We start from the raw sequence: 23254 nt of genomic DNA, 5'->3' as shown, positions 1-23254 counted from the left end.
AGGGAGGAAAATCCTTCGGAAGACTGGAATGCTTGCAGGTAAGTTGGTTGGAACTTGTAGCCTTCAAGGGCCAGCTTAATGCAGCCACCTCTGTACTAGCTGGCTTGTGAAGCCTGAGTATTCAAGACACGCGCGTTTTGAAACTGGAGAATTCTGACTCTGCTATGAAGTGGGTGCTGAAAACACAGATGGTAAAAGTGTCCATGTCTCTGGAACACATCACTGGACAGTTTCAATTCCTATAATTGTCTACATGATACAATATAAGAATGCATTACTGCAATTTTTAAAAAAAAAGGATGCATTAAAAAGTGCAATTTAAAAAACTGCTACGAGCACTTTCACCTAAGGACCCTTCTAGGCATTTCCCCATGCGGTGCTCCTCAGCTCTCGGCCCGTTTAATTCTGTCCTTGGCTCTTGCTCCTCATCCTCCCTTCCCAGAAGAACGATCTAGGTTTGGGGCTGCCCGCCACAGCTTCTTACTCTTGCATCGATGTGTGCACCACATTGTGGGTGAGACCCTCCTGGACGTGGCTGCAGCCCAGTGGGCCCTCCACAAGCCTCGGCCCTCACCCTGCAGGGAAGGAGAATGGAATACAAAGGCCTAGGTCTTCAGCATTTTTTAACCAGTCTTGTGCATTGACCTTGCAAATGCCAAAGCCTGCCCACACCACCTCCAGCAGAACCCCTGCAACTGGCTAGTGATGCCCTCTGGAGACTCTGGGGAAAATCCTGTGTTGGCTCTGGTTTAGTAACAAGGACTGAAATAAGGGAGCTGACCAGCCTTCATGCGCTGCTTTCCACTTGCCCAAACACTAGCTCACACGAGGCTCCTTCGAGGACTTGATTTAATGCCTCTGCCTTTACAACAGAGCAAACTGAGATTCATAAAGTCCACCCAGCAAGCCACAGGAATTAGAATTGAGGTCTCTACACTCTTAACAGCCATGTTTCTTCCTTTGCTCGCTTCCTCTGGGATTTGGTTAACGGGCTTGAACTAGGCCTAGGGAGGTCACCAGCTGGAAGGGTATTTGCTGTGACATAGCACGCCTCAGCAGGGGGGCCTGTAGATCAACTTGGAATCTGCAGATCTAGCAACCTGAATATCGTGTCTCTTGCGGGAACCTGGGGCAGGGGAAAGACCACTTTATTCTGGTCTCTTGATGCTTCTGTTTAGCTTTGGCCTCAATCATCAGTCTGTTTTCTTAAGCATTTGTGTGTCATACTTAGTGGAATTGTTTTCAATAACAGGGTATCCTAGAATGTAGTATCCTGTGATGAGTTACCAATAGGATACTATTTTTTAAATCTTTATAAGCAGCATCACAAATTATTAATACCTATACCAGGTGAAGTAAATTAATATCAGCTTTTATCATAGTATCATGAATTCTAAAAAACTTATGGTCAAATAAAGTCTATCACTTCCCAAGCTTCAATAACTCTGTGGTAAAATCAACTGTCAGATACCAGTACCTACAACATTGAACAGTGTTGCCAACACTCTTCACAAGGGGAGACCATTCTTCCAGGAAACCCAAGGCTATCCATACTTTGACGAGGGGTTTCTCCCATTAAGTCAGGAAGATGGCCAAGTGAGATGGGATTCGAATAGATGATCTTCATTGCTGTGCAGACTGGCCTGTGCAATTTTCTCCCTCCTGGAGACAAAAAAAAAATTCTACAAAGTGAACACAAAACCTTGAAAATTTTATAGTCACTTGCGCTGTATAGGTCTAATTTTCTGCCCATCCCCTGAAGTCCAAATAAGCATTTTCTTACCTTGACCTCATACATCTTCCCACATGGTAGCCAGCAGCTTTCAGGGTGCAACCCCTGATAAAAGATGAGCACATCTGCAGGTACCTCTGGCTTCCTTCCTGCCCTGCTGCATTAGCACTTCACATTCCAGAGTTTAAGCTCCCAGCATCTGCCAGGGTTAGTGTGAAAACCATGCCCCCTACCCCCCTTGGCATCTGGGTACAGAAGTCAAATTGCTTACACAGCAGGCTTTTGGGGTTGAAGTGTGGTGCTACTACTGACTGCAGGGGATCCAGGCATTCCAAGGAGACCTGCTCCCTGGGAGGAGAAGCCCCAGAGTGCATTATCTCACATTAGCTGAGTCTTCCTGCTGGCTCGGCTGTCCCTAGTCTTTCCCACACAGGACAGTTTATAGAACTTAACTCAGAATTTTCTAGCATTTGAATCACAGCCCATCCCTTGTTGCTAAGCCATGTGGCTAAAAGAAAACATACAGACTTTCTACATAAATTATGTACGTAGCCCTCAAGTCTTTGGTCCAGCTAAAGGTACATCTTCTTTTCATAAACAGGAATTGTGTTTCTGACACCACGTCCTTCTCTTTGTACAGATGGAAACTTACTGCATTTGATGACCATGAGTGTCATTCTGTTCCATCACTTGCTAACAACACTAAAACATTTTACACTGTTGGAACACTTTGTCAGGAGAACCGTTCAAATAAATGCTTAAAAGCAGCTTTGTGTAGCAGGATAGATGATCGATGCTTACTGCCCAAGAACTGAAGTCATTTTAGAAGTTGTTTGTTTAATTAACTGAATCATTGGGCTTTCTAATGGATAAAGATTAAGAGCAGATATCTATCATCAAATTCCTCTTCATGTCATCTTCATTCTAGAATCTGTGGATTTCCTTTATTGAGAGTGCTTGAAAATCAAATAGGCAATATGATCTTGATTATATTTTTAAATGCATAGAAAAAAAGCTATCAGGACAGATGCCAATAAATTAGCAGTGATTATTCATGGGTGATAAGATATTGGAAATCTTTCCTTTCTTCTTTTTTAATACATTTTCTAAATTTTATACACAGTATTCCTTTACTTTTATAACCAGGAAAAAAACAGACTTTTAACAACTACTACATGCAATTTTGTATTTACCATCTGATTATAACTGTAAAAAATATATGTAACTCAAAAGGATTAGAAGTAGGTGCATTAATGTGTTAACAGTGATTGTCTCTACATGGTAACAAATGGGTTGAATTATTTTTCTACTTTTCTGTATTTTCAAAATTTTCCCTAATTAGCATGTAAATATTGTTACCAACAGTAACAATAAATAACAGAAATTTAGTACATATTTTTCCTCCTCCTATCCTGGTTAAGAACATCGAGAATGAAGAAGATGGGAGAGCATTTTTCAAGGCCCCATACAGACCCTGCACGAGGGGCAGGAGAACCTCAGGCTACCTTTCTCCACCAAGTCTGGGCTGTCACTTATCCAATCCAGGGGCCCCTCCCTTGCCCTGTGTATTCGTTTGCAGCCAGGATAGTGTCCTGAGGTCTCTTGACAACTATTCCCACTAAGCAGCCTTGAAGAATTCATGGACCATGAGAGCCTTCCTCTGAGACCCCCAGAAGGAGCCTCGCTGAGCTTCATGTGGGAGCTGCTCCCTCCACCAAGGTCACAGGGGCTTGCAGAGGTGAGGAGGTCAGCGCTTGAGCCCATGGCTGTAGTGTGTTTTCCTACGCTGGGAAAAGCATCTCGTAGACAGAAAGGTGAAATGTGAACTAAAAATAGAGCAGCGCTAGCCCAGGCCACTGGGGGCTGAGGCAGCAAACAGAGGCAGACACAACAGAAGGGCTGAATGAGCTGAGGACAGATGGCCCCTCGCAGCCTCTCACATCTGCTCTAAATCAGACCCTGTTTTCTGCGGCTTCCACTACGGCTCAAGGCTGACCTCCCCACCATCGGCACCTTTCTCCCTGCACTTAGGAATGCTACTGGCATCCCAAGACCATGCCAGTGGGTTCGTGCAGAAAAGAGAAGCCGGTCCCTTGCATGGCTCTTGGTTGTGGCCTTGGGGAAAATTTGTTCTTACCTGAAGAATTTAAGCAGCCCTTGCCAGAGCAGAATGTTACCATGGACAGAACTGTCCTGTGTAGTTCAAGAAAGATGGGTTCCACCACAGAAGCACCAAATCTGCTTTTGCTGGCCCAACTGGCCTTTCTGGTAAAGAAGTCTAATTGGGTTTTCCTTCCGCTCACAAACTGTTAGTAGCAGATAGAATGCAGCTTTGATCTCTGCCAGAGGCTGGGAGCCAACCTGGGACAGGACAGGTGGCTCTTTAAAGCTTCATATTCCTCATCTGTAAAATGGGCGTGTTGCTGCCTAGGTCTGTTGTGCTGTGCACACTGCAGACCTCTTCTCCCTTCTTCCTCTGAACACTAAAACACAATTACTAAAATTTCAAGATAATTCAGAAGGACCCAATTTATCCTTTGGATGGTTGCTTTCTGTTTTTAAAAGGCTGCTACAAACTGGTATGGATAAGTTATTGATGTCTGTTGACGCCCTAAAAAGAACTGCTTTCAGGAATCTGAGGCAAAGGCCGTGGCAGCAAATGCAATTCCACTTACAGTTTTTCAGTTGAAGAGGTATGGGCAGGGCAAAGGGACCCAAATGGATTTTGAGGCAGTCAGGGACTAGCAACAGCAGGAAGTCAGGATCCTGGGTCCGCAGGGGCAAAGAAGGAAATCCTGTTACTGATAGCTGGTGAGGAGGGCCTCCCAGGCAGGAGTTCAAGTCCACAGCCAAGAACCGAGGCAATGAAACAGGGAGGGAGGGGAAGAAACGCCCCAACCTCATCCTCCACCATCCTCCTATCTCCCACCGGTGCCTCCCATCTGCCAAGCCCAACCAGAGGCCAGAGGGCAAGGAGAGCCTGAGGGATGTAGCCTTCAGAAGGGGTCCAAACCAGGGGGCGTTGAGCAGGGCAGAGGAGAGTGGAAGTGAGGCCTGGAGGGCGAATAGAGACCAACAAGCCCCAATGCACTTTCCCAGTACAGGTTATGAGCAATTGCTTTGCCGATCACCAGTCCTCTTTATCCATTCATTCCTACCTTCAGAAAGCATTTACTGAGCATCTTCTGTGTTCTAGACTCAAGAGATAAATTTAGAATGCAGAGATGAATGAGATAAGACTGCCTTGCCCTTGAGGAGCTCAGGTCCTAGTGGGGTGACCGAACAGTAACATTTAGTGTCCACATTGCACTCAACTAGATAACTCAGTCTTTTTTTTTTTCAATGTCAATTTAATTCTACTTTTGTAGTTACAAAGAGTTTTACATATTCTTGTCAGAACCGATTCTTTCTTAGTTCAGATCACGTTCTGTGCATCACTAAGAAAAATCAAAATCATTTAACATCATGTTCCAGACTGAATTTTGAGATATTTCAGTGATCTCTGAGAAATAACTTATTCAAAAACATTGCCAGAGACTTCAACTGGGCACCATGAGGGACTGGAAAAGCTCCATCTCTGTGACTTTTTTTTTTTTTTAATTGTATTGAAGTATAGTTGAGTTACAATGTTGTGTTAATTTCTTCTGTACAGAAAGTGACTCAGATTTATATATATATGTATATATAACATATATATATTCTCTCTCATATTCTTTTCCATTATGGTTTGTCATAGGATATTGACTATAGTTTCCTGTGCTATACACTAGGGCCTTGTTTATCTGTCCTGTATATAATAGTTTGCCTCTGCTAATCCTAAACTCCCATTCCTTCCCTCCCCTACCTCCCTTGCCCCTTGGCAACCACAGGTCTGTTCTCTATGTCTGTGAGTCTGTTTCTGTTTTGTAGATATGTTCATTTGTGTCATATTTTAGATTCCACATATAAGTGATAGCATACGATATTTGTCTTTCTCTTTCTGACTTAATTCACTTAGCATGATAATCTCTATGTCCATCCATGTTGCTGCAAATGGCATTATTTCATTCTTTTGATGGCTGAGTAATATTCCATTGTGTATATATATATACACCACATCTTCTTTATCCATTCATCTGTCAATGGACCTTTAGGTTGCTTCCATATCTTGGCTATTGTAAATAGTGCTGCTATGAACATACGGGTGCATGTATATAACTCAGTCTTTAAGGTAGGCACCAAGCATTAGACTATTAGATGACTCTCCTAAAAGCCTCAACTTCAATAAGCAGTGAGCAGGGATTCAAACTATTGGAACTTCCAAGCTCATGGTTATAACCATCACTCTATAGCATGGGAAAGGCCATGTGGACAGGTGGCACAGGCTGCCCTGGGAGGCCACACAATCCAAATCCCATCAGCTCATCAGTGACCAGGACTTCAGCATCTAATCTATATACCTGGTTAAACTCTACATCATCCGAATAAAAATTGTATGTTCCCTCTACAAGCCACGCTGATTTTCAGCGCTGACCAGATGTTAGGACTTACTTGTTAGCCTAGTGACCACAGAATAATTCTGAATTCTCTAATACTCCTGGCCCCCAGCATTTGGATGAGGGATTGTGGACTGAGATGAAGGTCAGCAAACCTAGGAATTGTTGCATCCTGCCCTGCCTTTCACTCCTCTTCCTCTCTGAGCTTCCAACCAGATGGAAAACAAAAGAACTGCTTTATGAGGACCTAGGTGACATCTAGATAGCCCCCTAACGTAGGCTCTTTGATGAAAGTTGAATTAAAACTTGAGCTAAGGCTCAAGGTCCTTCCTTGGGTTCCCATTCTCTGTCCTCTGACTCTAAGGTGAATGAGCTGCAGAATGGATCCCGGGCCTGCCTTATCTACCAAGTTATACGGTCAGCAGAGGAGGAAGAAGAGGAGAACTGGCTTGGGCCCGCCAGGGAATGCAAGTGAGCGTAGGACGTGGGAGCAAGACCTCGGATGTGGTCATGGGGGAGCATGGTGCAGGGTACCCACCTTGAAGCTCACCAACCCCACCCACTAGTCACTCAAGACCCAGAGGGAACGCAGGTCTCGGACAAATCAGATTAATGCTCTTCCAGGAGAAGATAGAGTTTGTACAGGGAATGGGCACAGGGGTGAAATCTTGGTGACATGGAGTACAAGTTCCCTCTTTAACACTTCCCTCCAGGGGCACCTTGCTTTGGGAATTGTGCTGTTTAAAGGCATACATTCAATTTATTTGGCAGAAAATAAATTAATTAGGGGAAAAGAAAAACCAGATTTCATGTTAGACTAAACCTTTTTCCAAGTCAACAAAGGTGATGGCTATCTTCTCCATATAAAAATATAAATGCCTTACCTCCAAGTGGACCTTTACAATTTACATTTAATGATCTTTTATTATGGTAAGGACACTTAACATGAGCTGTGTCCTCTTAACAAAATTATAAGTGTACAATACAGTATTGTTAGCTCTCAGTCCAGTGTTGCAAGCTGATCTCTAGGACTTATTCACCTTGCTTAAGTGAAACTTTATGCCAGTTGATTAAACCCCTCGTTTCCCCCTCCTGGCATTCCTCACTTGGATTCTATGAATTTAACTACTTTAGATACCTCCCGATACACAGAATCATGGTGTTTGTCCTTCTGTGATTGGCTTATTTAAGTTAGTAGAATGTCTTCAAACTTCATCCATGTAGTTGCAAATGGCAGGATTTCCTTCTTTGTTATTAAAAGCACTTCCAGGGAGGTGACTTCCCACCATACATCTCCCCACCTGCTGTGAGAGGGGCAAGGGATTTCAGGGTTCAGCACCAGTGGGGAAAGAAAAGACCTGATTTCCAGGCCCTCGTCACTGCTAACCAGATGGCTGACTTTTGATCACTCTTTATGGTCTCTGAGCGTCATTTTCTTCTCCTGTAAAATTAAGCGATTGTGTTAAAAGCCACTAAGGTCTCTTCCGCCTTTGAGTGGTTACAGTTCTGTGCAGATTAGATAATGCATCGAACATGTGTCTAAGGGTATGTGCCTATAGACATCCACACACAAATGTTTACGTAAATATGTTTCCTACCCACCTCTCCCCCACCCCAAGGCCCTTGCCATATGGGGGGAAAAGTTGGTTTAATGGTAGTTCCAACACTGAATTTCATAAGAAAAAAAGTATTATTTTTAACATCTTCCTCTAGTATGCTTTTTTGTTTCCCTTTTTTCCTTAGAAAATGCCATAATATAAATGTTAAGATCATTATAGAAAAGGAATCCTTCCTGATGAGCTTGGGATCCTATAGTAATTATATTAAACCAGGCTTTTTATTACTGGTTAATGAAATTCTTTTAAAATTGAACCAGCTTCAAGTAAACTGATTTGCATTGATTTGGTGATGTATAGAGCTCAAGCCACTCTATGTATAAGCAAATTAAAAGCCTTAAGCCCTACAGCCAAGCTACACAGTCCCTGGCTGAAAAATTGATCCCATGGTATCCTCCAGGGGCACCTTGCTCTGGGGTTGGTGCTACATAAAGGGACACAGTCAATTTCTTTGGCAGAAAATAAATTAATTAGGAGAAAAGAAAAATCATGTTCGGTCCTGGATTAAACCATTTTCCAAGTTACCAAAGACATTACAATTACCTTTGTAATGAAAAAGTCATCCTGGATGCCTCCTAAGTCCACCGCACACACTCTTAAATGACACCATGGGTGAAGCCTTGTGTTCCTCCCAAGCTGCTCTCCCTGAGCATCCTGCACGGTCCTGGTGCTCTGGATCCTCCAGGAGGCTGGTCCTCCCATCCATCCTGCTGCCACACCACAGCCTGGTACTCTCCTCTCCATCACTCCCAACAGGGTCTCTCCTCCTGCTGAAAAGGATGGAGGGAGGACCACACAGAGTGCCTCACAGACAACAGGTCCAGGAACCAGGGGTATTTGGCAAACATTAAATGTCTCTGTCCCAGCCCCCTTCTCTCCTTCCGACCCTGCCAGGCAAAGCAAAGTTTTATGTTGACCTCTGTGTTTAAAAAAAACCCTTCATCTCCTCCCTACAAATGTCCAGAGGGCTACCCTGCTTCGGTTTATACCCAGCCAACTTTCTTTTGGCTTTAAACCTATTGCCATATACCCATATGGTCAGTATTAAAATATTAAAATCACTATTTGATTATTGATTTTATTTATTTATTTTTAATATATTTTTATTTATTATTTTTCTTGGCTGCGTTGGGTCTTCGTTGCTGCGCATGGGCTTTCTCTAGTTGCAGCAATTGGGGGATACTCTTAGTTGCAGTGTGCGGGCTTCTCATTGCGGTGGCTTCTCTTGTTGTGGAGCTCTGGCTGTAGGCATGTGGGCTTCAGTAGTTGTGGCATGTGAGCTCAGTAGTTCTGGCTCGTGGGCTCTAGAACGCAGGCTCAGTAGTTGTGGCACATGGGCTTAGTTGCTCCGTGGCATGTGAGATCTTCCTGGACCAGGGCTGGAACCCATGTCCCCTGCATTAGCAGGTGGATTCTTAACCACTGTACCACCAGGGAAGCCCCTTGATTATTGATTTTATGATATATATGCATTATGATAGTATTATTATAGATTTGATTTGTATTAAAATCAACACTGAATGCTTTTCAACTACTACTATAAAAACTTAGGTGTACCACACTTCTAGAAAATGTCCATGCCAGTCATAAATTATTACACTGTAGACGGTTAAGGTTCAGAATAGAATTATAGAATTGGATCTGAAATTAAACTAGATAAACCCTGTAGTAATAAATTAATCAATTCTGTCCCCTTTTCAACATTTCTACTTGACAAGGAATTCACTAACTCACATGGCAAAGATGGAATATTAGACTCTTAAAGAAACTTTTTAGGCCAAACAAACTCATTTTTGGATGAGGAAAAAAAATGTGAGAGAGGTTAAAATGGCTTGCCCAGGCCTCACAGAGGCAGAGAGAGCCAGAGGCAGGCTGAGTCACCACCTCCGGCACCCAGGCCTGTGCTGTTCCTCTTCAGTGTGTTGTGTCGCAAACCCTGTCATCAGAGCACACTTAATGGAAGAGGACAATGTCCATTGTACGTGCAAGGAGTTCCCCTGAATTCTTCTCTTTTAACTTAAAGACTCAAGTTACTTTTATTTTCTATTCCATAATACACCCATTTTCTTTTAATATAAAAATATATAGAATTAATTGCTGATCTAAGAAGAGCTGTGTGTTTATTCTGTGGTTGCTGGTGCCTGTGGCCCACCACTGTGCACCTCCGTACCTGTGACCTATGTTGAGAAGTAAAAGTTTATCTAAGAATTAAAACATTCCTTAGATTAATTCAACAAATATCAATATTATTTTATGTACTTAATAAAAATTTCTTGAGTGCCTCGTGTTTACCAGCTGCTGAACTGAGCACTTAATATATATTATCTCATTCAGTCTTCATAATAATCCTGTGAGGTAGATATCATTTCCCCCATTTACATTAATATATATTATCCCATTCAATCTTCATAATAATCCTGTGAGGTAGATATCATTTTCCTCATTTACAGATAAGGAAACAGGTTCAGAGAAGTTAAGCAAGTTGCCCGAGTTCACACAGCTAGTGAGTGGCAGACTGGAATTTGAATCCCGGTCTGGACTTGTAAACCCTGTCTGAGCCCAAAGTTATTTGTTTTCAAGTGATACAAACCCAGGAAACTCAACTCATGTAACTGGGGAAGTCGATTGGTAAAACTAGCCTAATGACACATTTCCATATTTTGGTTCAGCTTCTCATTGAGTACTTACTAATCTCTCCTACAACAGATAGCTCCTCCATATGGTGGAAGTAATGGGGAAAGGAGCATGGCTGCAGGTAGCTTGAGCTTATATCAAATCATCTCAGCAGCCCATGGAAACTGAGAGCCTCAGAAACCCACCAAAGGGCTCTGATAGGCCTGGATGGGGGTCAGTGCCATTTCAGAACCAATCACGGGCCCAGAGGATGGGATAACAGTTGGCCTGACTGGGTCATGTCCCCCCCCCCCACCCCATGACTAGAATAAGGGTGGATGGAGGTGGTTGCAGTAATTAGCAGCTCCATGCATCGCAGGACAATGCAGCCAGTCCAAATGAAAGGACTCCTGGCCAACAAAATACAATAGATGTCCTCTCCAGCCACCCTGAGACAACCAGTAAGATTATCTAAAACACTCATAATAAAAATCAGTCTTTTGGTCTTTAGTGCTCTGTCATTGCCCTGTGGTAGAATCAGAAAAGATGATTTAGAATATGCCCATACCCCCAGTTTTACAATCACAATTTTGAGGGATTCCTCATTCAGCCTGAGGGAAAGGGCCTTCCTGTGGTTAGCACAGCCAGCAGAGACCAGCCCTTTACCTAACAGTGCTAACTGCTGAAACGCCTGAACCAATTCTCTTTGCAGAAAAATGGAAAGAAAGATTGCTCCATCCCCATAATCTCTCCCAAAGAGTGTTACCACTCAGGTGCCTGCCCCTCCCTTTGGTGCCCTCATGCTCCAGCTGTCCCCTTCTGGGGCAGCTCAACCCAAATCCTGAAAGTGCAGACAAAAGGTAGGTAGCCGTTGGCACCACTGAGGACTGGGTTTCCAGACCAAACTCTACACTTGCCAATAAGTATTTACATTACGGGGGCAAAGCACAAAGCCCTGGGCCTGGTCAGGGCTGAGCAGCTGAGAAAGGGCCTTAATGAGCCCTGAGAAGTCTGCCTTCCCAGCAGAACAAGTGCTCAAGGTTAATGTCTTCAAAATTCAGGGAGAATACCTTGTTTTGACTGAAAGATCAAAGCAAGGGACGTTTTTGATCAGAATTGCCTGGACAAATATTTTAGCCTCCAATTTATTCTGATTATGCAGAACAGGCCTGAGAGGGTCACAGCCAGTTAGAGAGACGGTCACTCAGCCCAGCCAGGCTGGAGGGAGGACAACTCTTGTTTGAGAGTCCTGAGATTGGAGAACATTCTACTGGTTCAGGCTGAGGCAAGTCACAGAGGCGGGTGAAACCCTCCCAGCTCCACTTGCTGAGCTTGTAGCACTCCAGTGAAGACAGGTTCAAACTGGAAGGGGCCTCAGAGACACCCCCCCCTTGGTTTGGGGCCGTTTTCCAATAGCTTGCCACACAGCCAGCTAACAGCCAAGTTGGGAGGAGAATCAAGCCACCCTCTCCTAACCCCACCACCTGCACTGCTCCCCATGCTCCCTGCTGAAAACGTTGTCAGTAAAACATGAACTCGACCACAAACTGTAAACCCTAGGGAAACATCCACAAGAAGCCCCTGAGAAGCTGGGGTGAGACCATTCCTAGTCACAGCTGCTGCTCCAAGGGGCTATGAAAGGGCCTTGAGGGCCCCAGGGAGGAAGAAGGGCAGCCTTGGAGTTGCAAACACACCAGGAACAATCCCCTCCCCACCCCCTGAAAGAGGCAGATGTCGTTTTCCAGAGCAGGCTCCGGATAGCAAGCTGAAGCTGCATTGTCAGAGATGTGCATGGGGCCCAATCCTAGGGCCATCGTAGGAGGACTTTCCCATAATTACAGATATTTGTTGAGCACTTCTTTGTAGCAGGCACAGTGCTTTTACATAAGTTCATTTATTGAATTCTTGTAATAAGCCTGCAATGCTGTCTCCATTTTATAATAATGAACCAGAGGCTCAGAGGGGTACAATATTTTGCACAAGGCAAACTAGCCACTACATAACAGATGCAGGATTAGAGCACAGACTGGTCTTCAAAGCCTTTTCAGAATCAAGCAGCTATCCTGACTTTCCTGCATGAGCTGTACCTTGGATTAACAAAATGCTTGGTGTGTTTTGGAAGATTCCAGCTAATAAGTGAAAGAGGAATGATAAACTTAGAATATCACCACTCTGCAACCACTAATGCAGAAATAGTTCTAGGTAATAATCATCAACGACTGAGAAATTCATTAGGTAAAAAACCCAAGGGAGAATTATATCCCTCAGCAGGATCCCAATGTGATATGACAGGGAGGTGTATACACAACCTGTTGTCAGAAAAACCAGACCTGGGGCTTCCCTGGTGGCACAGTGGTTGAGGGTCCACCTGCTGATGCAGAGGACATGGGTTCGTGCCCCAGTCCGGGAGGATCCCACATGCTGCGGAGTGGCTGGGCCCATGAGCCATGGCCGCTGAGCCTGCACGTCCAGAGCCTGCGCTCCGCAACGGGAGAGACCACAACAGTGAGAGGCCCACATACCGCAAAAAAACACAAAACAAAACAAAACAAAAAAAACAGGCCTGAATCTGACCAAGCCACTAAATCTACCATCAGCCTATGGGGAAAAAACAGGGGATAGAGGAAAAAGTTAAACTGCACCATGGACTTGTAAATGGGAAAGTCCAAACTATGTGAAATTCTTCAGTTCAAAATGACCTGGTTTCTTACACAAATGGCTAGAGAGGAAAAACAGAGGAAGGGGGGACTTACCAACTAAAAGAGGCTTAAGAAACAGTAACCAAATGAAATGTGTAAATCTTGCTTAGATCCCAATTCAAACAAACCAACTCTATAAAAGCATTTTTTAAACAATGGGAGAATTTAAACACTGACTGGATATTCAGTGATAACAGGTATATTACTTTTCTATCACTGCCGTAACAAATTACCACAAATTTTGCAGCTTAAACCAGATCCCATTTATTATCTCACAATTCTCTAGGTCAGAATCCAGGTACACCATGTCTGGGCTGGCTGTCTTAGAGTCTCACAAGGCCAAAATCAAGGCATCAGCAGAGCCTTTATGGAGGCTCTGGGGAAGAGTCTGGTTTCAAGCTATTCAGCTTCTTGACTGAATCGGTTTCTTGTGTTGTAGGACTAAGATCTCCATTTCCTGTTAGCCATTAACCAGAAGCCATCCTTAGCTCTTAGAGACCTCTCTCTGGTCCTTGCTCATGGTCCCTCCATCTCAGAGCCAGCAACAACTTGTCAAACTCTTCCCACACTTAGAATCTCTTCAAATTTCGCTTCTGTTCATCTTTCTTCTACCTTCCTCCTCCTCTTCCAGCTGGAGGCAGCTGTCTGCTTTTAAGGGCTCACATGATCAGATTGGGCCCACCCATGTCATCCAGAAAAATCTCCCTATGTTTAGGCTCCTAACCTTAATTATATCTGCAAAGCCCCTTTTTCTGTGTATTCAGTTTCCCAGGATTAGGCTGTGGACATCTTGCGGGGAGTGGGGTGGGAGTGAGGGAGGCCTTATTCTGCCTACCACACCAAGGAATTAGAGGTTTTTCAGAAGTGGTAATGCTGTTGTGATTATGATTTAAGGTAAAATGGTCCTTATCTTTTAGATTGCATTAAGAAACATTAATAGATGAAATTATGTAATAACTGATATTTTCTCAAAATAATCCACGGGGCTAGGGAAAGTGGAGGAGGGTGTAGGTGAAGCAGGATTAGCCCTAGTATCATCATTGCTAAACTTGAGCGTTAGGCTCATGAAGATACATTCATTTATCCATTCTGTTTTTGACTATGTATATTTCCTATAACTTACAAAAAAGGTGGGGGAGCCTTTTCCACCAAACCAACAATCCTCAAAAATCAGTGGAATCACTGGAAAGCTTATTAAATATGCGTATTCCTGAGTCCCATCCTGCAGATCCTGGTTCAGTAGCTTTGGAATGGGCTCCAGGGGGTTCTAATACGAATGGCATTGACGACACTTCAAGAAGCACCGTGCTATTATGGGAAGTTTAATAAGAAAGTGGTAAAATATAGAAGGCAAAAAAATGTTAGAGAAGATCAAAGGATAGACAGATTGGGTCAGTTGGAGAAAACAGGGGAGGCTCCGTGAGAAAAGGTGTATGATACCTGAGATAAGGTCGTCCAAGGATAGATAGAATTTTAATAGCAAGAGATTTGCGATTTTCTTGCAAACCATACAGTCAGGAAAAGGTAGGGCATAGCTGAGAGATCCCAGCTTGCTGAGCTTGGTTGAGAAATAAGGTCAGTGAAGGAGAGGTGTAAAGTGACGAAACAGAAGGTGTGCGTGTTGTGGTGTGGAGTCCTGAATGCTAGGGTTTGTATGTAAACCAGCAAGCAAAGGAACTGTTGATCGATGGTGTTTACAGAGGAGAATGATGTGTTTAGAGTTATGCATTCCAACCCAAAACCCCATTTCAGAATAAACCCCATTTACCATTTTTTTCTAACCTTGGTCAGAAAATACTAGAAGACTTGAATGTGCTGTGCCTAAACCCATGTTTGCCAAAACTAAGACTGCCACTCAGAAAGCCATGCCCTTCTTTTTCTATTGGGGGCCTGTTGTGCAGTGGGGATGGTCGAGCTTCAAATGGATCCTTTCTCCTTTCCACTTTTACAAACACACTATGCACATTTATGTGCTTGCCTCAAAAGAGAAATAACCAAAGCGGCAAATGTATAACAGATCATCAGAGCTGTTATTTTAAATCCTAGCCAAATAAACTTGTTATTTTTCTAAGTATTGACTAAGCATGGTGAGATTCAGGCCACTGTTTGGAAAGGTGAAACCAACTTCACATTTTTCTTTGTATGTTTTGAAATTCCTAAGGAGTAGACAATGAAGTCGAGGAGGTTGGATCTGTGTTATCCCTTTGGCAAATGGAGAATGTAAATTATTACTCTTCGTCCTCTTCTAAAAGTGCCTCTCATATGTCCAAGGAGAATCTTAAAGGCCCGGAATATTTCACATTTTTGCCCCTGTGAACCCAGAGTTCAGTGTTAAACAGTTATGTTTGTTACAAGTAAATACAAGGGGGCAGTGGATAAACACACACACACTCAATTTTATCCAAAACGGAAAGGACCACACGTTTTTCGCTGAATTTTATTGCATCTAAAACACTACTAATTATAGGACACATCATTAAACTATGACATGCTATCGGTTATAAAATACATCTTAATTTCAAAGATATTAAAATGTCAATCAATGAATAATAATATTTTGTTTAACTCCTCCTCTAGAACAGAGCTCAAATTATACATTCCATAAATATTGTTAGTCATCAGAGGCATAAACGTCCCTAGCCCCAAATCTGTCATATACCAAGTGATTACTAAATGTTTGTTGAATACAAACGCAGGTGTCTGTGCTACACATAATTAATGCCATGCACCCTGCAGGATGCAAAGACGGAATAAACATTTAATTAGCAAGATAAATCTTTATTGAGATCCTCCCATGAAGACTTTCAGTCAGTCATCCCACATTACATAACAAGTTGGTTCCCACATTTAGCGTGCGTCAGAGTCATGTGGAGGGTGATTAAAACACCATCACTGGGCCCCACTCCCAGAGTTTCTGATTCAATATGTCCGGAGCAGGGCCTGAAAAATTGCATTTCTAAGTTCCCAGGTGACTCTGACCCTGCTGTTTTCAGGTACCACACTTCGAGAACCACTGATGTCAAGCGTGGTCTCTGCCCCCAAGGAGCTCCTAGTCTATTTGAAGAAATAAAGAAGAGCTCACACAAAGCTCTAGCAAATGGCAAAGAACTCTCTCTAAATATACGTGAGGAGTGTGACTCAGAGGAGGAGAGAGAAGAGTGAAGCCCAAGCAACCAGGGTTGATCCGTGTCACTAATAAGATCAGACAGGGATCTTGAAGGCCAAGGAGATTTTGTCTAGAAGACAGCAAAGCTGATACTGAGCAGTGCCCTTTGTGCGTGGCTGACGTCAATTCTGATTGGTCTATACCCAACCCTGCCATGGTGGTGTCTGTTATGATTGGTCAGTGCCCACACCCATCAAATAATTTGTGGCGATGGAGAGGTGTGATGAGGTAGTTCAAGTAAAGGAAAGAAACCCAGAGGAGAGAAAGAGGGTTCTGGTTGGCAGGAAAACCAGCCTGATTGTGCAGAACACAGCACTGGGGAGAAGTGAAAAAGAGGCTGAGAGGTGAGGACGGAATACAGCTGGGAAAGGGGCCCATGAAAGCAGCCTGGAGAGAGGGGTTCAGGTCAGGGTAGTACATATTCCAGGTGTGAAGGGTGAATGCCTGGAGCAGGGTCAGAGCAGTAAGAGGAGAGAAATAGGGACAGACAAAACTAAGATTTAAAGGAGAAGTCAACAGAGCTTAGTGCATGGTTGAGCACAGGTTAAAATGAGGCAACTGCTAAAGATGAGAATGAATGACTTCAAAAATGAGAGGGACTTCAGGAAAAAAATAAAGACACAGAGAAGGAAAAGGTTCGTGGAGAATGAGGATGTGTGTGGTTTGAGATAGTGTGCATTTGATTGCTGACTGGCAAGTGGGATTTTCTGAAATATGCTATAGAGCTCAGAGGGAGGACAGGATTCAAGGCACAGACATAGGAAGTCATCAATCTAGAGGGGTGAGTTGAAGCCAAGGAGGTGTGAGGGGTTTGAGCGAGGAAACTCAGGAGAAAACTGAAGTTTTAGAAGTACCCAAAGTAAGGCTAGGAAAAGCTGTCTATTGAGTTCAACTGCATTTACAGAATATAAGCTTCATGCCAGATGGGAAGTGTAATAGAACAGAGAAGTTGATGTGGTACATTCAGAAGACAGGTGACTAGATGGCATTCAGAATGTAAAGGATTCAAGATGATGGGCTGCACACAAAGCCAGAAAGGACACAGAAGAGCCTCCTAACCAGTGTGTGTGCTGTAATGGGGGGTGAGGGATGGATGGATTCCTGGAGGAGGTGATGCCTACACTGAGAACGGAAGGATGAGCAGGAGTTGGCAGGTGAAGAACAGTGAGAGAGTGGTATTTTATTCAGAGAGAGCTAATCTTCAAAGAAAATAGAAACAGATTGGTCTGGTTTTAAATGAAGGTATTTGATACTTTGGTCGTCACCGTCCATATTTTTTTTTAATAAACAAGCTTAGAAAGAAAACCAGGAGAATGTAACATTAGTGGTCAAGGGAGAGTAGAGTTTCATAAAGCACGAACTGGCAAGCCCAGGTGCTGCTAGTCCTGAAGGAGAAGATGCATCTGGGAAAGCAGGTGGGTTGTGCCATGAAAAAATCAACGGCACCTTTAGGCAGAAGCCATCATCAGGGATAAAAGTGGCTATTACATAATCCTCAAAGGAACAGTTCTGCTAGAAAAAGGTAACGATCTTGAACTGTATGGTTGTGATAACATAGTCTCGGGTCATACAAAGCAAAAATTGACAACTACAGAAAGAAAATGTCAAATCCACTGCACTGGTAAAAGATTGTAGGACAGTTATCACAGAAACAAGTAGAATGAGCAGACCAAAAAAATCAGCAAAGAAATAGAAGATTTGAATATGTTAATGAACAACTTGAATGTATATTAACGATGCCCAACCTTTAGAGAATATACATTATTGTCAAGTATGCATAAAATATACACAGCATGCACCAGGCACAAGGCAAGGCTCTTAAGGAATTTACAGTCTGATAGAGAGAGATAAGCACGTGATGGTCACCCAGCTTTATGATCTGTTCCCTGGTGAAACTTCAGGAGCAAGAAACTAAATTAAATGAGATTGATTCCCTTGCTCACATTGTGTCCTAGAAAGGCCTCTCTGATCACATTCTGGCCAGCTCTGCTTCCTCCCCTGGGTCACCTCCAACCAAGGATAGGTAGCTGTCCCAAGGTCAAATCCTGAACACAGGCTGCCTCTGGGGAGGGCCCCTTGTGGGACTCCAGATGCTGGGCATATGGAGCAAACCAGACCAAGGGAGCAAGAAATTTACCAACCCCATGAAGAAGAGCAAAAGGCTCCTGTCCCCTCCTCAGAGAGGAGGACGATGAAAGAGCACCTAAGCATAGTTCCAAATTTTGTACTTCCTGATTTAGAACATCTTTTTCCTTTTTTAAAACGGAGCCTGGAAATGTTTCTCTTTCCTGACTTGACTTTGTGCAGCAAGTCTGCTGACCACAGGTCGAGAGGGAAATGTTTCCCAAACTTTTAAAATCACTTTTGCATGGTGCTTCTGCTAACATCTTCAGGAGCTGCTTTCCTGCAAAGCAGTCTGGGAAATGGCAGCCTGGAGAAAGGTGTTTCTCAAACCGCTTCTTTTCAGCTTTCTGCAAGCACACATTGCAACAACGGCACCATCACAAATACTGAAACCAAAAGTTTCCCCAGCAGACTCCTCTGTGAGCCTCCTCAGCACTGCCGCACTAGGGCCCGTTTACCTGGGTTCTCTCTATAAACAGGTTAAACGCTCAAGAAGGAGGCCTCCGGGGCTGGGGCTGCACCCTTCGGCGGAGCTGTTCATTTTCCTTCCCCCAATAAAGCTGACCTTGGTTTTGTCACTTCACAATCTAAATGGTTGGATGCTGTTGTATTATTGTTACCATCCACATTTTTTTCCTTAGAGAAAATGCCAAAAATAAATGAGTCTTAATACAATGACAGGGATCTAATACCTGTGAGCATTTCTGCTTTTAAGAACTTGCTGGTGACGTGTGCATGGCCATGTCACTCAACAACATCGTCCCTGATCCATCAGCATGTCCCCTTGTCGCCATGGCGGCGGAGCACAACAAGGCACGGTCAGTTAGGTGGCTCCCAAATCCACCCGGAAGCCTGTTGTATAGCCCTGATGAAAATGCATTTCACCAGACTCTGTGTCAACACAGCTTTCCTTTGGAAACCAGGCCAGGAAAGGGACCTCAGACTTGCCCCTTGATGTCCAAGCCGATGAGAAGTGCTAATTCATGACAGTGACACTGACCAGTGGTGACTGAGGAGATGGTGACTGGGTGAATGATAGGGGGCTGGGTGACATATTGTAACACAGCTCCCATCATATTCAATCAGCTGAGAGCACCTTGGGCCTGAGAGGTTGTACCTCTGGGGCCTTTAGGGAAGTCTCCAGATTTCAGCACGCTCGTGAATGACTCATGGTGTGCTCTGGCCAGCTGAAGCGTTAAAGATGATTTAGAGCAAGTGGGACTCGTTTGTGGTTAGATGGACATCTTTAAGAGTCCAATTGCCAGCTTTTCTGGGGATTCGAAACCTATTGAGCTTGGAACAAAGCCAGACCCATGCAAAACTGTGGATAGGTTTTTGCTCCCCTCTCCCTGTCCCCTTCCAATGCTTCCTTTCCCATTCTGGGTGCCCCTGCCCTCAGGCCCTCACATGCTCGTGTTGTCCCCAAAGCTCCCCACCAGGGTAACATAACAAAATGGTAGATGCCTTTAAGTGAGCATGGTACCAGGAGTTACACACACAGATTTTCTAATCCTCACGAAAGTTCTGCATTTTAAACAATGAGGAAATTAAGTTACTTACCCTCAAACCACAGCAAAGGTGCTGGAAATGACACTGGAAACCAAGTTGAGCTGATTTCATCCTTACCCTCCCTGCACCCCATTGCACCATGCACATCCATCACCCTCCCTGTCAGCTTTTCCCTCCCACCTATGTTTCATTCCTTCTCAGCTGAAAACTAAGCTGCCTAAAACAGTGGTTCTCAAAGTGTGGTCCCAGACTGACATTAGCATCGCCTGGGAATACAGATTCGTAGGACCTACTAAATCAGAAACTCTGGGCGTAGGAGCCAGCAATCTGTGTTTTAACAAAGCCCTCCAGATAAGCTTGATGCACACCAAAGCGTGAGGACCACTGGGCTAAAGGATTTAAACCATCCTTTGAATCCTTTGTGGTTGAGATTACTGAGCCATGAAGCAATTCTCTCCACCTTGCATGAGAAAATACCTGAGGCTCTAGAAGATTACAATTGCCTGGATCTCCTAGGAGTGTTTACAATTATTATCTTTGGTATTTTGTCTTCCAGATCATACCCATCCTCCCCTCAAGTTCAGCAGGACCAACTCGGGCAGTGACATGGACCTTTTCCAGTGACCCATACCAGCTACAATTCTCAGCCACTACCTGGAGTATTTTGCCACCTCCACCAAGTGAGTGAGATTGTTGCGTTTGCATTGACCTTCCAGTGGTAAATTATTCAAAACAGCAGCAGCAACAACAACAACAACAGCAAAAAGCTTGAATGAAGACAAAATGAAGGGAGGAGAGAGTGGGATGGCCATATTATAGGCAAATTGTAGGATGAGTTTCTTTTTATTGTGGAGAAAGTTACATAAATGTTACCATCTTAACCATTTTTAAGTGTACAGGTCAGTAGCATTGAATACATTCACATCATTGTGCAGTCGTCACCACCATCCATCTCCAGGACTTTATCATCACCCCAAACTGAAACTCTGTACCCATTAAACCCTAACTTCTCATTCCTCTCTCCCCCCAGCCCCTGGTAACTTCTCTTCTACTTTCTGTCTCTATGAATTTGAAGTACTCTAGGTACCTCATGTAAGTAGAATCAAACATTTTTCCTTTTGTGACTGGCTTATTTCTCAGAGCATAATGTCCTCAGGGTTCAACTATGTTGTAGCACGTGTCAGAATTTCCTACCCTTTTAAGGCTGAAAAATATTCCATTGTATGTATATTCCACATTTTATTTACCCATTCATCCATCAATGGACATTTGGGTTGCTTCCACCTTTTGGCTATTGTAATGCTGCTAACGATATTGGTGTACAAATATTTGAGTCCCTGCTTTCTAGTCTTTCGAGTATAACCCAGAAGTTGAATTTCTGGATCATTTGGTAATTCTGTGTTTCATGTTTTAAGGAACCATAATATTGTTTTCCACAGTTTTACATTCCACATTTTACATTCTTACCAGCAATACACAAGAGTTCCAGTTTCTGTACAGCCTCACCAACACTTATAGTTTTCTGTTGTTTTCTGATAATAGCCATCCTAATGGGTGTGATGCAGGCTGTGTCTTTTAGGATGCTTATCCATGCCCTTCACCTAAAAGAAAAAAAACTTTTGCTAGTGCTCCAATGTGTTTCTTAGCATTTTAGACCTGAAGCTACCTAAATGATTGGCTAGTCTAGTAGCATTCAAATTATTTAACTGCAGAACCCTTTCCCCTCCAATTCAGTCTTATTTGGAAATCTAAAATATAAAAGAGATAAAAACAGAGATGCTCAGGTTAATCCAAAGGTGAGACCTAGCCCCTCCCTAGCCTCCTTCTCTACCTCTTCCTTCTGCAGAGCTCGAGACCGGTCAGCTTGAAAACTGCTGACCAGGCCCAGTAATAAGCACAGGTCACCAAACTGAGGTCTCTGTCTCTGTCCCTCACTGGACTACGTGCTCTGTGAGAGCAAGTCAGAAACTCTGTCTGTCTTGGTCACCTCTGTATCAGCAGCAACTAGCACAGTGCTTGTTACATATTAGTGCTCCATAATTCTGGGCATTAGATGCCTAGCTGAATGAATGAGACCAAGTTTTAACTAGAGTCTAATGCCAAAGCTGAAGCAAAACCATGACTGCTGAGTATCATTCAGGGATCTTTCTATACACGTGGATCTCAAACTTGGGCCTGGATCAGAATCACCTGGAGGGTGATTCAGACCCAAATTTCTAGGCCTCCCCACGAAGAGATTCTGTATTAATAGGTCTGGGGGGTAGGGCCTGAGATTTTACATTTCTAACAAGTTCCAGTTGCTGTGGGAACTTTGGGGTGGGCTTGGTGGGACAGGAAGAAACCAGATACACTGAGAAGGGGCAGCAGTTACCTGTCCCTTCTCAGGTAGGCCATGGGGGAACCCGGGCCTTGTGTAGCTCCATCTTACTAGTTTTTCAAGATGAAACAGAAATCTAAATTTTTTTATTGAAGTATAGTTGATTTCACAATATTATATTAGTCTCAGGTATATAGCATATTGATTCAATATTTTTACAAATTATACTCCATTTAAAGTTACTATAAAATATTAGCATTATTCCCTGTGCTGTACAATATATCCTTGTGGCTTATTTATTTTATACACAATAGTTTGTACCTCTTATTCCCCTCCCCCCTTCCATCTCCCCACTGAGCACCACTAGTTTATTCTCTGTATCTGTGAGTCTGTTTCTTTTTGTTATATTCACTAGTTTGTTTTATTTTTCAGATTCCACATAGAAGTGATATATTTGTCTTTCTCTGTCTGACTTATTTCACTTAGCATAATACCTTCCAAGTCCATCCATGTTGTTGCAAATGACATTATTTCATTCTTTCTTACTGCTGAGTAGTATTCCATTGTACGTATATACCACATCTTCTTTATCCATTCCTCTGTTGATGGACACTTAGGTTGCTTTCATATCTTGGCAATCATAAATAATGCTGCTAGGAACATTGGGGTGCATGTATCCTTTTGAATTAGTGTTTTCATTTTCTTCAGATGCATACCCAGGAGTGGAATTGCTGAATCATATGATAGATAAATCTAAATTTTTGTGTGAAATCTCTAAATTTTCTAAGGAAACCTCGATTTTCTTAACCTGGCCAAATGGAACATTCTGAGGGCATTCTTGGCATCCCAAGGTCACCAGTTTGCAATCTTAGGTCTGAGGGAAGAGAAATATTTAATAATTCCCACAAAAGAAAACCCCATACAACTAAGGATAAAACATGAAAAGGATCACAAGGGAGAGGACCAAGATGGTTCAGCGAAGAAAAATATTGGGGGAGAGGGA

The 23254-nt window shown here is 43.3% G+C and overlaps 1 long non-coding RNA gene across 1 annotated transcript in view; it reads left to right on the top strand.

Moving 5' to 3' along the window:
• Nucleotides 1–23254, top strand: part of LOC136794841 (uncharacterized) — a 334527-nt gene that overhangs the window by 299239 nt on the left and 12034 nt on the right. The window contains exon 3 of the long non-coding RNA XR_010842159.1: nt 20491–20614. This is a non-coding gene — a long non-coding RNA (uncharacterized lncRNA). The remainder of the gene's footprint in view (nt 1–20490; nt 20615–23254) is intronic.

Source organism: Kogia breviceps, chromosome 9 (assembly GCF_026419965.1).
Source record: "Kogia breviceps isolate mKogBre1 chromosome 9, mKogBre1 haplotype 1, whole genome shotgun sequence".
NCBI lineage: Eukaryota > Metazoa > Chordata > Mammalia > Artiodactyla > Physeteridae > Kogia > Kogia breviceps.
This window is presented reverse-complemented; position numbering and strand designations above follow the sequence as displayed.